Consider the following 17,829-nt stretch of genomic DNA (forward strand, 5'->3'; position numbering starts at 1 on the left):
TCCAGTGTGTCACTGATGGGCACTTGGGTTGATTCCAAGTCTTTGCTATTGTGAATAGTGCTGCAGTAAACATACGTGTGCATGTGTCTTTATAGCAGCATGATCTATAATCCTTTGGGTATATACGCAGTAATGGGATGGCTGTGTCAAATGGTATTTCTAGTTCTAGATCCTTGAGGAATCGCCACACTGTTTTCCACACTGGTTGAACTAGTTCACAGTCCCACCAACAGTGTAAAAGTGTTCCTATTTCTCCACATCCTCTCCAGAACCTGTTGTTTCCTGATTTTTTAATGATTGCCATTCTAACTGGTGTGAGAAGGTATCTCATTGTGGTTTTGATTTGCATTTCTCTGATGGTCAGTGATGATGAGCTGTGTCTGTTGGCTGTCTGAATGTCTTGTTTTCATGTGTCTGTTGGCTGTCTGAATGTCTTGTTTTAAGAAGTGTCTGTTCATATCCTTTGCCCACTTTTTGATGGGGTTGTTCATGTTTTTCTTGTAAATTTGTTTGAGTTATTTGTAGGTTCTGGATTTTAGCCCTTTGTCAGATGAGTAGATTGCAAAAATTTTCTCCCATTCTGTGGGTTGCCTCTTCACTCTGATGGTAATTTGTTTTGCTGTGCAGAAGCTCTTTAGTTTAATTAGATCTCATTTGTCAATTTTGGCTTTTGTTGCCATTGCTTTTGGTGTTTTAGACATGAAGTCCTTGCCCATGCCTATATGCTGAATGATATTACCTAGGTTTTCTTCTAGGGATTTTATTGTTTTAGGTCTAACATTTAAGCCTCTAATCCATCTTGAATTAATTTTTGTATAAGGAGTAAGGAAAGGATCCAATTTCAGCTGTGTACTTGTGGCTAGCCAATTTTCCCAGCACCATTTATTAAATAGAGAATCCTTTCCCCATTTCTTGTTTTTGTCAGGTTTGTCAAAGATCAGATGGCTGTAGATGTGTGGTATTATTTCAGAGGGCTCTGTTCTGTTCTATTGGTCTATATCTCTGTTTTGGTACCAGTACCATGCTGTTTTGTTTACTGTAGCCTTGTAGTATAGTTTGAAGTCAGGTAGCGTGATGCTTTCAGCTTTGTTCTTTTGGCTTAGGATTGTCTTGGCAATGTGGAGTCTTTTTGGTTCCATATGAACTTTAAAGCAGTTTTTTTTCAATTCTGTGAAGAAAGACATTGGTAGCTTAATGGGGATGGCATTGAATCTATAAATTACCTTGGGCAGTATGGCCATTTTCACAATATTGATTCTTCCTACCCATGAGCATGGTATGTTCTTCCATTTGTTTGTGTCCTCTTTTATTTCACTGAGCAGTGGTTTATAGTTCTCCTTGAAGAGGTCCTTTACATCCCTTGTAAGTTGGATTCCTCGGTATTTTATGCTCTTTTAAGCTGTGAATGGGAGTTCATTCATTATTTGGCTCTCTATTTGTCTGTTATTGGTGTCTAAGAATGCTTGTGACTTTTGCACATTGATTTTGTATCCTGAGACTTTGCTGAAGTTGCTTATTAGCTTAAGGAGATTTTGGGCTGAGACAATGGGGTTTTCTAAATATACAATCATGTCATCTGCAAACAGGGACAATTTGATTTCTTCTTTTCCTCACTAAATACCCTTGATTTCTTTCTCTTGCCTGATTGCCATAGCCAGAACTTCCAACACTATGTTGAATAGGAGTGGTAAGAGAGGGCATCCCTGTCTTGTGCCAGTTTTCAAAGGGAATGCTTCCAGTTGTTGCCCATTCAGTATGATATTGGCTGTGGGTTTGTCATAAATAGCTCTTATTATTTTGAGATATATTCCATCAATACCGAATTTATTGAGAGTTTTTAGCACGAAGGGCTGTTGAATTTTGTCAAAGACCTTTTCTGCATCTATTGAGATAATCATATGGTTTTTGTCTTTGATTCTGTTTATATGCTGGATTACATTTATTGATTTGCATACGTTGAACGAGCTTGCATCCCAGGGATGAAGCCCACTTGATCATGGTGGATAAGCTTTTTGATGTGCTGCTGGATTTGGTTTGCCAGTATTTTATTGAGGATTTTTACATCGATGTTCATCAGGGATATTGGTGTAAAATTTTCTTTTTTTGTTGTGTCTCTGCCAGGCTTTGGTATCAGGATGATGTTGGTCTCATAAAATGAGTTATGAGTTAGGGAGGATTCCCTCTTTTTCTGTCAATTGGAATCATTTCAGAAGGAATGGTACCAGCTCCTCCTTGTACATCTGGTCAAATTCGACTGTGAATCTGGACATTTTTCTTTTTTTTTTTTTAATTTTAATCAGTTCATAGTAAATTCATTCATTTTTTAAAAAGAATAGGCATTATAACTAATTTTCCAGTTTTCCTTTTATCTGCCTACTAATTTAGTTTGGTGCCTCTTGATAGCAATCATAACAATGACAAAGTAAATCAATAACACTTATTTTTGGATCTCAATCAAGCAACTAATCCTGTATCTAGGCCTAGACTAACCATTTTCTGTTCCGTGGTAGACAGAAAGGTCTACCACTCAGCTTACCCTTGAAGATGGCCCTGGTCATTTATTATCAAGGAGTACTGTAAGCTGATAGTCTCGTGCAAGATTTGCCTCATCTTTTAAGGCAAAGCCTCACTCACTCCATGCAGTTTCCAGCCAATGACTAAGCATTACTGGGATGTTAACATTAGCCACTTCTGCCCAACACAGAACTCCTCCAGTGGACAATTCTTGCTTTAGAGTTTCCTGTTCATTTGACCTAAACTTTATGAAATCCGCATTTCCTTCTGAAGGCTTTTCCTCCTCAATTCTACTTCCTTTCTCTTTTACCTTCACAGGCATTAACCCCTAATAAACCTCCTGCACTCCTAACTTTGCCTCAGCTTCCAAGAGAACCCAAATGACATCTTCACGGCACATGGTCTCAAGATCTCTTGAGACTGTGCCTCGGGCCGTGGTCACTCATATTTGGCTCAGAATAAACCTCTTAAAAAATGACACATCTTCTAAATTCCTTTATTCCTCCATTTAGGGGAAAGTTATTTTATCAAATGACTTTTTACATAATGTGTACCCATGTTAGCATGGATAAGCATGACTACACAACAACATCAACAACAAAAACAGTACAAAAGACACTCATTGCAAAGTTATATCAAAGACCTAAGTGGTTTCACAATCTATCCACCTTTTTCTTCTGGCTGGCTTATTTGAATGACAGTGCTTTTGTATCCTTCCATCTGGGGCCTGGCATGGTAAGGGCTGTGTTGTGATGGATGGGGTTGTCAGAAACCCACTGAGTATTTAGATGCTGCATGAGTGCATTACATTTACAAAAAGCTGCATGACAGGGAAGTGTGATTGCCTCCTCTTTTGTGTTATTCTGCATGTTAAGGAAATCAGCTACTGACTGGAGAGTCACTTGATTTTAAAAATGATATATTTTCCTTTCCTTTTCTTACCACTAGTTTTGTGCTTCTTGATTGTAATGGAAGCAAACTCCCAATGTTTTTTTCCACAAAAGTTTTAGTCTAAGGAGGAAATACATGTTTTTCAGGTAGTCGTAGATAATCCAGATTAGCAAAGACAACACAATTAGAATCAAGTCTATACCATAAACAACAACAACAAAAAATAACCCATTGATTAGAAGATATGTAGAGAATGAAGACTTATTGAAAAAACACTCTACCCCATTTCTTGCTCAAGGATTAAAGAAATCAGCCCTGCTCTCTTAAGAGGTCCATTTTTTATTATGTTTGTGTGGCTTCAGGGGCTCAATGTCTTTAAATGGTAGAATAGGACAGGCATGGGCATCCCCAGGCATTTTCCTCCAATTGCAATATAAAGAACATCTAATCATAGACATTTCCTTTAAGAAATTGCTTCTACTCAGTCCTCATGTCTTGAAGAGGGATAGGCGTTTTATCCTTGAGATATACATTTCTTGACCCAATACTTTACACTTTTGACACAACCAAGAAAGCAGTTACCATACTGTTAACTCCTTTGGTATTCTCTACTTGGGGAGGCAGGGATGTAACTAAGGATCTCTGGATTTATAAATACTGTCATGGAAATGTGTGCTGCGTTGGTTGGTTAGAGAGTAGTCTCTTCCTAATAGGCCCCAGTTTTCTTTTGTAAATGGCCCTTTTCACCATTGCATATGGTCCCCTTGGGAAAGCAATTCAGGTGCTCACTAGAGAAGGTAAAGGAGACCAGGTTCTTTCCTTCCTGAGTAAGCAGCTGACCAAAAGGAATTCTCTTCCGGGACTTCAAAACAGGTAAGTCAAGCCTTGACAGAGGTAATGGCGGCAGATTTCTTTTAAATCTCTGTGGTATGGGGGTCCAAAATAAGTTAAAGAATGGAAATGGACTTCTGTTTCCTATTTTTATGTACACATGCAAGGACACACACAGAGACAGACACACACACAAACACACACAAACACACACACACACACACACACAGACATACACACAGGCAAAACTCAGTGAGGTGTCTGTTCCAGTCCTCAAAAATCGAACATTTACAATGACTTGTGTGAAGAAATAGTGGCATGACAGATGTTTTTATGTAAAAAAGAAGCTATATCCAGTGGCTTCCCATAAATTCCTATTGTTTTATTTAAGACTCTCAGCACTTTTGAAATTGTTTAGCATGTTGTCTTCATTCTCACATATTTGAAACCCTTAAGTCTGTGTGGGAGACAGGTCGCCCAGGATGAGATCAGATGAGAACAGGCCACCTCTTATCCTACTTCCCTTGATGATTTGAGATTTTTTGTTTTTGAGAGCCTGACTGACAACGTTTTACTTTGAAACATCCTGTTTATACCCAAGAACATTCTGTTATATCCTTCAGGTGTTCTTGACTAACAATAGTTTCAGATTTAGATGCTTAAAAATAAAAACTTAGTGCCAAGATTGCATTGACTTGAGAATAGAGATAAGTAAGCATCCCTTCTTCGTGACATCAGAAAGTTGCTTAAAGTGTTAGAATTCTTTTAAAATAATGAAAATACGATATTTTTTCTGGGGAATTTAATACAAGGAAGCTATGTTCTTTATAATTTTACTATTTTTTCCTGGATTTTTATTTTTAAAATGAGGATATAAAAATTAATGATAAGTGCCCTTTGTTTTCCAAGTAGCATAAAACTAAATTAAACTTAAATAATACAGAAGGATTTATTAGATTGGTGTGTGTGTGTGTGTGTGTGTGCATGTGTGTCACACACGAGTCAGGCTTCAAGTATAGTTTGATTCTTGGGACTAAACTATTACTGGGGTTCTGTCTCTGCCTCTTTAAATTTTTCTTTTTTTCTTCCTTCAATGGTATTTTCTTTAGGTCAGCTTCCCACATAATAGGAAAAAATGGCTTCAGCAGTCCCAGGTGTGACTGCCATACCCACATGTCATCTATAGGAAGTTAACTTACCTTTGTCCTCCAACTCCAAGAAGAAAACCTAGGATTTGGTCTGACTGGTCTGGATGAGCTCACATGCCCACCAGAAACCAATCACTGTAGCCAGATTGCTGAGATGTGCTGATTGACCTGTGTAGGTCACGTGTCCCATCTCTGGAGCAATAATGGGCTCAGCTTCTCTAAAACCACACGAATCCCTAAAAGAAGGTATTGGGAAATGAGAAATGCAGAAAAGTACAGAGCTCAGGCAACCAATAAGTGTTCAGTCACCTCCTTTGTATTGCCATTGTAAATTAGGAACAAGAACTACAGCTAGATATGTGGTTCAAGGTTCACCCATGCCATCCATCACTTTGTGCAACAGCTTTAGTGTGTGAAGCAACAGAAAGATGTTATATAATGGCCATGGAAAACTATTCACTGTGACTTGTCCCTGAATGTCTCAGAATGTTGGCCTCATGAGTGCCCTAGAAGTGTTAGACAAAGAAACACTAATCCTCACTAATAGGACTTATGAGACTCTGATACAGAACTCAAAAAGCCTGTTGATCCAATAAAATAAAAACATCCTTGTTTTCAAAGTGACTAGATACTTGTCAGCTATAATAAAAGCCACATTATTATCAGAAGGATGTTTCCTATACTTGGAACCAGAAGAGGCATGGTTAGTTTTATATTTCAAACATGTATGGCATCAGGCCATTGTAGTCAGATGTCCTTACTTTGTCTACAAGATGTGAGTGGATGAGTCCTCGATTGGCCACAGGCTTAGACAGGCACTGACCATGTTTGCCTCATTGTCTCCCCCATTCCTATGCTTTATGGCTGCTAATACCTTTTCCTGAAAGTCTCTTTTATTCTCTAGATGAACCCTAAATTAAGTCTTTTTGTCTAGGATTTACTCTATCTCTTTATATTGATAGCATGTGTCAATTTAAAGTTTAATTCTATACAGTAAATTTTATCAAAAACATCTGATTTTTTTCTCCTATATACCATGTAAATGTCATACTTTACAGGATTTTTATAGAATTAAATAATTTAATATATGTAAATGGAAGTAACACCTGTTGGGAACCTACTATTCCCAACTGGTTTTACTGGTCATAACACATACTCTATGTTATCTTATTTATACATTGCAATAGCCATGTGATTTTACAGAAAAAGATACTAATGTTCAAAAAAGTCTAGCAGCTTTCTCCAGGTCCAACAGTTAGTAAATGATGAGGTGGGATTCAACTCCATGTTTGTCTGATTCCAGCATATGAGGTCTATGCATGTAACCACTATGGAGGAATATTAAGATCAAGTTTGTGTTTCTCACAATTTCTTATTAAACTGTTGAAAAGCAAAATTCTTCATGTCTAAGGACAATGGCAATTCTTAATTTATTATTTCAAATTTAATTGAAAAGTATTAATTTATTTTATTTTTTTATGCATAGAGTAGACAAGTCCTTATAAAGCAGAATGTGCAGTAATGACCAAGAAACCATCATGAAAACAGAAAAGAGAGAAGTCGTTCAAGAAAACCAGGGGTACAATCTTTATGACTTGCCAAACATCAAAAAGGAAGGGACCAAAGAAATGGAAGAGCTAAAGTAAATAGCAGAATATCTACCTAGGGTCGTGTCTCTCTTAAGTGACCTTCATAGTGTCGGGGGGCTAGTTATAGTCATGCATCACTTAATGACAGTGATACATCCTAAGAAATGTGTTGTTAGGCAATTTCATCATTGTGCAATTGTTGAGTGTACTTACACAAACCCAGATGGTAGGGCTTGCTACACACTTAGGCTATATGGTATAGTCTGTTTCTCCTAGGCTACAAGCCCGTACAGTATGTTACTGTACTGAATACTATATGCAATTGTAACACAATGGTAAGTATTTGTGCATCTAAACATATTCGAGCAGGAAAGGTACAGTAAAAATTTGGTATTATAATCATATAGGACCGCCATTGTATATGCAGTCCTTTGTTGACAGACATCATTCTGCAACATATGACTGTATTTGAATGTGTTTCTGTCTGGTTTAAAATCTAGAAATCACCTGTGAATTACCTCTGGCACTATAAAAAATAATTTCCAGGTTCTAGCGGAAGGATTAAATCAGTTTTTTGTTTGTTGGTGTGTTGGCAGAGAGGGAACTTATGTATTAAAAGCTCTAGATGTTACTCTGTTGTGAAGTTGTGTAGCCAGAGCTAAGTACTGGGGTACAAAATAATGTCCACCCTACTTAGCAAACACATGCAAATGTCTGTGATCTGAACCCCAAACTATCGCTCCGGCCACATCCAGACATACGGAAGAACTCAAAATTCTCCAAATAAGCCAGGCCGTTTTGTGGCGTGGGTCTTGGCTCATGCTGTCTCTAGACCTGGAATTCTTGTCTGCTGCCTCTCTGCCAGGTGAACGTACTCAAAACACAGTCCTTGTTTATTTCATCAGAAGCAGATGTAACTGTTACCTTCTTTATAGGCTCAATGCTCTTTTTGCAAACCTCCACCATCCTGTTCTTATTTGTCTATGTGTCAAACTCCCTCTACTAATGAAGCTCTTTGTGCCCAGCACTGCCCCTATTTGCATTAATTAAATGAATGACTTCAAGTGTCCTGCTTGGGGATGGGGGCAAGAGAATGGTATCACTGTTGTTAGAAACACTAAACCTAATAGATGGCAAGGAAGTGAATAATTAACTACTTACTTGCAATTAAAAGTGTCTGGTGCCTGGCTACAAATTTGCTTAACATGTGGAGGGGTAGGTTTTGATTGGACATGATCAGGTGGTACCAGGTGGACGATCAGGCAGGGATGCCCAGCAAATCTCTGTAAATGGGGAATGAGCTCAGTTGTAGAAGATATTCCAATGAGAGACTATCCGAAGGGAAGAGGCAATAGGATTGTGAAAATCTTTTAAAATTGTTACTTTATAGAGAAGAACAGATGCCAATCACAAAACCTCCAGGTAAGGATAATTAAAGTGGGGGACATATCTGGCATCCAGTTCTTCACTCAACGTTCTCCTCCCCAAATCTTAGACTAAACCGTAAGACACACAGGCGTCCACATGAAGCGTCTGCACAGGCTTCCTTGAAGTGCTGAGAAACAGTGTAGTCTTTGCTCAGCTTTTGTCTGGGAGCATGGAAGTTAATTATATTTTTCATGTTAATAGTTTGGAGTTTCAGTATGATCATCTTCAAAATGAGGTTATGAATATGTAACCTACCTATCTTAAAGGATTATTACATGCATTAATATATGCCAAAGAGTTTTGTAGACTGCAAGGTGATGTAAAAATTAGAAGTGATTTTTTCCACCTGTAGCAAGACATTTGTCCTGTGTCAATTCAATTACATTGCCAAATATCACTGATTTCTGCTCCTTTTTTCATCATCTATACCCCCATATTTATAAATCACCATGATAGGTATTCACAAAAATAATTGAATAATTTATTGCAAATCAAAGTTAATGCTTTTTCTTATGGCCTTTCTGTTGAACAGACAGAGTATATGCATTTTTCTTCTAAGGCTTGAGAAATTCATCCAAACTTTATGGTGGCCTGATTTATGCAGGTGATGGAAAGTAGCAAACGTAGAGCAACTGTGTTTAAACTACCCACAGCAGTGGTGTGCCAGACACCTGTGGAAGTTCCATGATGGGCTGTGAGGGCCAGGGACTTTAAGATTCCAGTGTGGGCTGGGAAGGAAGAACACCTGAACCAGCAGCCATTGTTCCCCTCTCTTGCTCATTGACAGCTGCAAGGTACACTTTCGGGACCACCGGGCAATGGCGTGCTGGTGGCAGCGGAGGTGACGCTGACCTCATAGGAAGTTCCTCATAAAAGCAGGTGGGCATGCCATCTCAGGCTCATCAAATCTGCCAGTCATCATAGGTAGACCACAGCCAGGCCAGCCACGCCTTCTAGGATGGACCTTGTTATTTTGAGTTTGCTTTTAAATTAGAAAAGAGGGGATTTAGTTGACATTGTTTCCTCTATTATTCTTTATATTAGCTTTCTTTATTTAAAGTACCCACCCACAAACAATACATTCCCTGCTATTCTGTTCCAATTATTCTCGGAAGAAGATTATAAGCAAAAGAGCACCTTTTCCATAACATTCATAAATTGCCTCTTACATGATAGGCAATGAGTTAGGTTTCTGCAGGAAGGATATTTCATTTAATGTTCAGAAAAATCTTATGGGGTAGCTAGATAACATTGATCCTCACCTCACAGAAGCTCAGAGAGACTAAGTAACTTGTGCCAAGATGCATAGTTAGCAAGTGGAAAGACAGAAATTTATACCCAGATCTGTCTGACTCCAAAGAACATGCCTATTAGCTTAGAACAGGACAGATATTGAAAGTACACTATCGGTCCAGCGCAGTGGCTCACGCCTGTAATCCCAGCACTTTGGGAGGTGGGCGGATCACGAGGTCAGGAGATTGAGACCATCCTGGCTAACATGGTGAAACCCTATCTCTACTAAAAATACAAAAAATTAGCCGAGCGTGATGGCAGGCACCTGTAGTCCCAGCTACTCAGGAGGCTGAGGCAGGAGAATGGCATGAACCCAGGAGGTAGAGCTTGCAGTGAGCCAAGATCATGCCACTGCACTCCAGCCTGGGCAACAGAGCAAGACTCGGTCTATTAAAAAAAAAAAAAAAAGTACTATCTTATGGGTTAAATTAAATTACCAATGGTTTAAAAGCTAAAAATATCTCTAATTTTGTGGCTGAGTTATATGAAGTTTATGTATCTGTAACCCAACTGTGGTGTAGTATAGTATAAAACAGGCTTTTTTTTTTTTTTTTTTTTTGAGACAGGATCTTGCTCTGTCACCCAGGCTTGCATGCAGTGGCATGAACATGACTCACTGTAGCCTCCGATTTCCAGGCTCCAGTGATCCTCTTACCTCTGCCTCTTGAGTAACTGGCATGACAGGTGTGCATCATCAGGCCAAGCTAATTTTTTTTTAACATTTCTTGTCATATTGCCCAGGCCAATTTCAAATTCCTGGTCTCAAGTGATCCTCCCACTGCAGCCTCCCAAAGTGCTGGGATTACAGGTGTGAGCCACTGCACTGGCCTAATATAGAAATGTTTAAGTATGATGTACAATTGCACAAGTACTGGGGCCTTGTGTATTTTTTTTGGTTTGTTTTGAATTTTTTAAATATTCAATAGGTCTGATTTCCCAGGAAAGAGACTCTGAAATGGACATTTTCTAGAGGACTACTGAGGTGCATTCTCAGAAACAGCACCTGTAAGGAAGGTAGGGAAGCAGAGATCTGAGCAGTGATACATCAGGTTGGCAAAAACAGCAATTACTTTTGCACCAACCTATTATTCACAGTAGACAACACCTTGTGCCATCCCCAGTGAACTCTTCAGCTGGCATTACCCTTCAGAGTAATCCATCAAGGCAAGGAGGCTGGGCCTTTGTACTCTCCTGTGGAATATTGGATGTGAGAAGGGGGCATAACTCAGGGAGACACTACTTTCTTCTACAGAGGGCAATTCTTGGAAAAGGACCCCATTGAGAGCCGCGTGGTGCAGTAGAGATAGCAAGAGTGCTTTGATCATGACAAGGCCCTGGAAGGCTCATTGCAGCATGCCCTGTAGTCCCCTGTGTCCTCAGGTTCTACTTGAATCATCAAATATGTTCACTTACTATGGGACCAGCTCCAGGGTGCTGGATGGGCTCATTTCCTGGGGTAACTCATAAAAGGAAGGTCAGTGAGGTAAGCGGCAGGCTCCATGGCTGCACTGATTTTGAGGCTACACCAAAAGCTAATTATATGCCAATCTGAAATCCTCTCACTTCTGCTCTTCTAGGTGATCTACCTGATAGAATGATGCACATGTGCATCTTGAAGATGTACCCCTAACATTGGGCCTAACTACAAGATAGTATGTCCCCCTGTCCCCTGGTCTAGCTAGGCTGGTCTCTTTGTTATCGTTTGCATTTCTTTATTTGACTCGATTGCTGGTTTTACTCCCTTTCTGAGTCCAAACATATCAAGATTCAAGTTCAATGAGAAAGCTTAACACACTCATTAATATTTCTGAAGAGTCTACCCTAGACTAGGTTCCTCCATCATGACCACACCACAATCTTTGGGACCTGTGTATATGTTACCTTGAGCGGCTAAAAAGACTTTGCAGATGTAATAAAGGTTATGGACCCCTAAAATAGGCAGATAGTGGAGTCATTTTTCTCTACTCATTTCCTTTAAGGTTTCATCCGTGCCTTTGCTAAGACATTTATCACTTTCTACCTTGAATTATAGGCATTGAGGTATTAGTTACCTTCTCTAACAGGCTGTAAGAACCTTGAAGGAAGAATCTATATCTGCCTTATTTGTATTGCAGTGAATTACACTGGGTAGACATTTTTTAAAAAATTGTAGATTGAGCTTATGAGATCATGCAATATTCGAAATAGATGAGGAAGAGATTTGATAGGAGCTGCTCAATTCCACCCAATACCCACATTTTGTTCTCTCCCACTCTTACTGGTTGCATAATAACCAACTATTGAATAGCTTCTTAGATCATTACAATATTAATAAAGTTCATTAACTAAACTGGCCCAAGTCACCAAGATGAATGTTTTTAGGCCAGTCATTTCAAACATATTAATATCATCAGTATAACTATATTATCATTGAATAATTTATCAGAAATATCTAGAAGATAGTTAATTCGTGCTATATATATTTTTTCTCTTAACTTAGGTATATAGATTGTTGAAAACATGATTTTGTGTTTGTGTTGTGCTTTATCACATAACACATGAATACTAACTTAGCTAATAAGTGTGTCATATATCTAGTGAATAAGGCTGGAACACAAATAGGGCATTTTTGTAACATTCCATACCAAGCGGTAGCTCTTAAGAAATATGAAGAAAGGAGCAACAGTGCCTTGTGGTAAAGGATAAGTCACTCAGGCCAGAACCAGAGACCTTCCAGAAAGAGATAATTAGAGATCCCAGATTGGGATTGACAAGTTTGAAAGCCATGCTGTTCAACCCAGACAGGCTGAGAACAGAGAAAATCATATATTCCAATATCCAGACTAATAGCAGCAGAGAGGTCATTTGTCAGAATTAAAGGGGCAGTAAAAAATAGCAGAAGAGTAGATTTGAGGATTTACTAAGAATGGGAACCTTGGAAATATTTTGCAGGTGAGGCCATTTCTGACAAGAATCATTATATGCTTCCCCTACAGAAATAAGCAAAGCCTAGGGGACAAATCCAGACTTTGTAGTGGGAGGTGAGAGGGTGCATCTAGCAGATGTGAGAGACAATATGACAGAAAAATGGCCAACTCTTAACAGCACAGTAAGTAGATGGATCCTCCAAAGATGATGTCATCCTAATATTTGGGACTTTTGAACATGTTGCCTTGCATGGTGTATTAGTCCATTCTCGAGCTGCTATAAATAAATATCTGAGACTGGGTAATTTATAAAGAAAAGAGATTTAATTGGCTCATGGTTCCATAGGTTGTACAGGAAGCATAGCAGCTTCTGCTTCCAGGGAGGTGTCAGGAAATTTGGAATCATGACAGAAGGTGAAGGGGAAGCACACACGTCTTACATGGCCAGAGCAGAAGGAAAAGAGAGCAAGGAGGTGCTACACACTTTTAAACAACCAGATCTCATGAGAACTCATTCACTATCATGAGAACAGCAGCAGGGTGGTGTTAAACCATTCATGAGAAACCATCTCATGATCTAATCACCTCCCACCAGGCCCCACCTCCAACACTGGGGATTAGAATTCAACATGAAATTTGGTGTGGGGACCCTGATCCAAACAATATCACATGGCAAAAAATACTTTGCAGATACAGTAAAGTTCAGGGACCTTAAATAATAATCCCAGATTATCTAGGTGAGCTTTATCTAATCACATGATCCTTTAAAAGCAGAGAATGTCTTCAGCTGGGAGGAGACTGGTATGATGCAGTTGAAGGGAAGGTCAGATACATTGGAAGCATGAGGGGGGCTTGACCCATCATTGCTAACTCTGAAGATGAGGAAGACCTAGAACCAGGGAATGCAGAAGGTTCTAGAAGCTTAGAGGAACCCCGGGCCAACAGTCAGCAAGGAAACCTGGAACTCAGTCCTACAAGCACAGGGAACTGAATTGTGTCACTAAACAAAATGAGCTTGGAGGTGGATTCTTCTCAAAACCTACAGGAGAAAAACACAGCCCTGCTGGCATGCTGATTTTAGCTTTGTGGGACTCTAAGCACAATTCCAGCCAAAACCATCTATTTTCCTACCTGTAGAACTGTGAGATAGTAAATTTGTGTTGTTTTAAACCATTAAAATTTTGTCAGTTGCTATGGTAGGCATAGAAAACCAATATAGATAGTAAAAGACATCTTATAATTGCTGACCCATTCATGACTTAAAAAGGATGTTGGCTACTAGTCTCTCTTTTACTTTGTTTCCCTGTTTAAAATATATTAAAAACTCAAGATACTAGGAAATTTAGCATTATGCTGTTATCAGAAATGGGACAAAAGCAACTTCATTATGTCTTTGGACATACTCTATAGAACTCTTACATTATACGATGGGGTTTTCTAATGTCTTCAACCCTAAAATTCAGTAACGAAAAATGTAATGTGTGACTTGAAGACTGGTGTGTGTGTGTGTGTGTGTGTGTGTGTGTGTGTGCATTTTAATGTCTCTTTACAAAAATGCTTCACCAAACTTTTATACTAAATCATTTTGAAAAATAATTATCCATTCAGTCATATAAATTTTCCTTGCCAATTGTTATTTAATTGTAACCAATTTTGCTTCCAATTATAGTAATTGATATTGTACAGGAAAGTTATAAAGATAAGTAATTGTTTTTAGTTAGTTGAATAACCTCATATATATTTTTGAGATTTCCTACACTTTTATGAGACAGTAGCAACTGAACATAAACTTTTGTAATATGAAATTAAAACCAGAATTATTTCAACAAGGGAGAACAGCAATTCTGGTGACTATTTAGCCCCTTGATGTGGAATCATGCCATACCACACCTGAATCGTCCTATTTGATTAGAACAACCATTCAAGATACTCAATGCCAATCCTGTCCCAATAAGCTGTACTTGCTCTGAATGTCCATTTAAAAAGTGGATGAAATGCTAATGCTTTAGAAATTGTGTTTGTAACTGCAGTGTTACTAAATGTATTTTAGAAAGAACTTTGAGCTTATTGAATGAGCGGTTATAGTAAATGAACGTTCACATTCCCTTTCCCTTCCTAAAGAAAAAATATTCATTTCATGGACTTAGTCTACCTTTGAGATTCTTAGACTTTTCTAGGGAGTTCTAGACATAGAGTTGATATTCAGTTAATTTATCTTTTATTCTCACAAACATGGGCTTTCAAATTTAATTTCCTTCTTTTTTCCGATTGTGGTTTACCAATAAAACTATTCTGGAGTGGTGTAGGAAAAAACAGACTATGTGGCCACTTACCTTCTTTTTGATTCAAAATGATGACGTGGGTTGAAGGCAGGGGAGACGGACTTTCAAAACAGAGTGTTAGAAAGCCATGTTATTTTTATGTATTTGTTTAATAAATAAGTTTATGTATATAAATCACTAAAGGGAAAATCATTCTAATGATCTTCTATGTCATTAGAATATGACTTTATATATCCTCCCAGATAACACACTTGAATATTGGTCATGCCACTTTATAATTATATAATCTTGAATAATTATTTAAACTTATCTTGGTCTTTAAAATGAGAATTATCAGAATCAGGCTCAAAACTGCTCTCAGAGGCAGACTGCCTCTGAAGCATCTGCTTTCTTAGACAAATTGGGAGTTTCAAATGAGGAAAGAAGAAACCAGGTTTTTAAAGGGATAGAAAGTGGGAAAATGGTGGATAGGAGGCAGGACTAAATTGCGGCTCCCACTCAGATGGACAGAGCAGCATGTGGAGACACATCATGAACTTTTGCTCCAAGAACTACTGCAGGAACATATCAGGAAAGCCAAGAGAATTCACAGACCCTCTGAAGGAAACAGATTGCTCCTGCACCCGGAGAGACAGCCCAAATACTGTGAGTGCCCAAAGTGTGGAAGTGGGAAAGGGGGATCGTTCCCCCTTGAACACACACCCTCACTGGGAAACCTAAAAGTCCAGATTACGGGAATGACTTGACCTTACCTGGAGCTGAGATAATTTAGAGAGCCGAACAAAATACAGGAGTAGAGGAAGAAGCAGGAAGAGCTCTGTGGGCTTTCTCAGTCCCCAGGGAAGCCATTTCTGGTCTCACAGAGGTCCTTGGGGAGGGCTGCCAGGGGAACTGGGAAAAGACCACAGGAACAAGGAAGCCTCTAGCTGAACTTTGTAACAATTCCAAACAAGTGCACAGTTTCTTAGACAGAACTTGGGGGAGGGGTTGGATACAAAGTGCAGATGTGGGCAGGTGGGGAGGCACGAAAGCTCTGCTTGCTTTCTCAGTCAGGAAGCTGGTAGCCTGGGGCACTGCTCGCCCACTATCTGGAACAAACTTGGTGTTTTTGAGGTGGGGGTTGGGGGATGCAATATGGGAGCGAGACTGGCCTTTTAAGTTTCATGGGAGTGAGGTGAGTCCTGTAACTGCTGGCTTTCCCCCACTTCCCTGGCAACCTGCATTACACGGCAGAGGCAGCCATAATCCTCCTGAGAACATAACTCCATTGACCTGGGAACCACACCCCTATCCCTCAAAGCTGCTACAGCAAGCCCTACTCAAGAAGAATTTGAACTCAGAAACACCTAACTCTGTCCCAACTTCATGGTCTTTCTCTACCCACCCTGGTAGCTAAAGACAAAAGCCATATTTTCTCGGGAGTTCTAGGGCCCTGCCCAGCACCTGATCCAATTTATAATTTCAAAGTAGTAATGTGCCAATTGTGGGTCAGTTTTTTGTTTGTTTGGTTTTTTGTTTGTTTGTTTGTTTTTCAGACAGAGTCTCGCTCTGTCGCCCAGGCTGGAGTGCAGTGGCATGATCTCTGCTCACTGAAAGCTCCGCCTCCCGGGTTCATGCCATTCTCCTGCCCCAGCCTCCTGAGTAGCTGGGACTACAGCCGCCTGCCGCCATGCCTGGCTAATTTTATGTATTTTTAATAGAGATGGGGTTTCACCATGTTAGCCAGGATGGTCTCGATCTCCTGACATCGTGATCTGCCCACTTCAGCCTCCCGAAGTGCTGGGATTACAGGCATGAGCTACCAAGCCTGGCCACTATGGGTCAGTTTTTAATGATACTCTCTGTTGCTTCATAATGCAGTTGGTACATGTCTTTATCAAGTTACCAGGAAAACGATACTAAGGAGTTACCAAAGGTCAAATTCTCATGCGGCAGGAAATGAGATATTATTAGCTCTTTATGAGCAAGAAGTAGCTGGTTTATTGAGAAATCATAATGTGTTAGGGTATAAAAATAAAACTATGTTATTATTTGTCAGTAAGTACCCCAAAGTGCTCTGTGGAATCTCACCTTTCACACTTGCTGGGTGAGCTTCAGTAGTAGAATCATAGCTATAATCTTAACTTTCATTCATTTATTAAAACAGTCACTTAGAGTTCTTAAAACTCAGAATCTCATAAACATTTCATAACTCTTCTCTCCTTGTGCCCCACCCTTAGAAAACAGAATGAAAGGGGATTTGGTCTGGCTCTCATAAGCTTCTCCCTCACATATATTGCCCACATGTTGGCAAAAATGAAAGAGATGAAGTAAAGCAGGCTCTAGGAGGCCTCCCTGAATGAGGAGGCAGTTCCCTGTCTGGATGGTCTCACTGTCAACCTGGCTGGTGCATGGTTTGACGAGGATGGATGGGGTATTGTCAACTAGTCAAAGCTCATTCTTAGCTAGTCTCCCTAGTATTGGTGCTTCCATGTGAGATTTAGCCACATCTGCCCAACTCCCACTGCAACTTTACCCTGCATTCTTCTCAAATACAGACTGCAGCCAACAATCTCATCAGACATCCACTATCAACTTGAGGCCCACAGGCATGTTCAGACTCCATCTTACATATTAGAAACTGGAAACCCAAGAATGTTTAAGTTGAAGGTGGTGTGAGACTCAGCTTGGCCTGGCAGAAGCCACCATGCCATCTCTCCCCAGTGTTCTCATCCCCTACTCCACTAGCACAGAAATTCTGGTATTAATGCAGATGTCCAGCTAGGGAAGAACTGTCAATTTCCTGTTCTTTTAGGCACATCTAACTCTAACGAGTTATTATTTTCAGATTTTCCTTTCTTAGATATGGAAAAATAAAGTGTCCCCTTCCACACCCTAACAAAGTCTGTTCTCCTGGCAAAGCGGTACCTCTTCTCTTTCCACGTCACCTTGTTAGTCCAAGTGTGTA

General features: G+C 39.6%; 1 protein-coding gene across 2 annotated transcripts in view; it reads left to right on the top strand.

Annotated features, from left to right (window-relative positions):
- The window catches only part of NKAIN3 (sodium/potassium transporting ATPase interacting 3), a 739,166-nt gene that overhangs the window by 404,789 nt on the left and 316,548 nt on the right, over window positions 1–17,829 (top strand). The window lies entirely within an intron of this gene.

Source organism: Piliocolobus tephrosceles, chromosome 7, assembly GCF_002776525.5.
Source record: "Piliocolobus tephrosceles isolate RC106 chromosome 7, ASM277652v3, whole genome shotgun sequence".
Lineage (NCBI taxonomy): Eukaryota > Metazoa > Chordata > Mammalia > Primates > Cercopithecidae > Piliocolobus > Piliocolobus tephrosceles.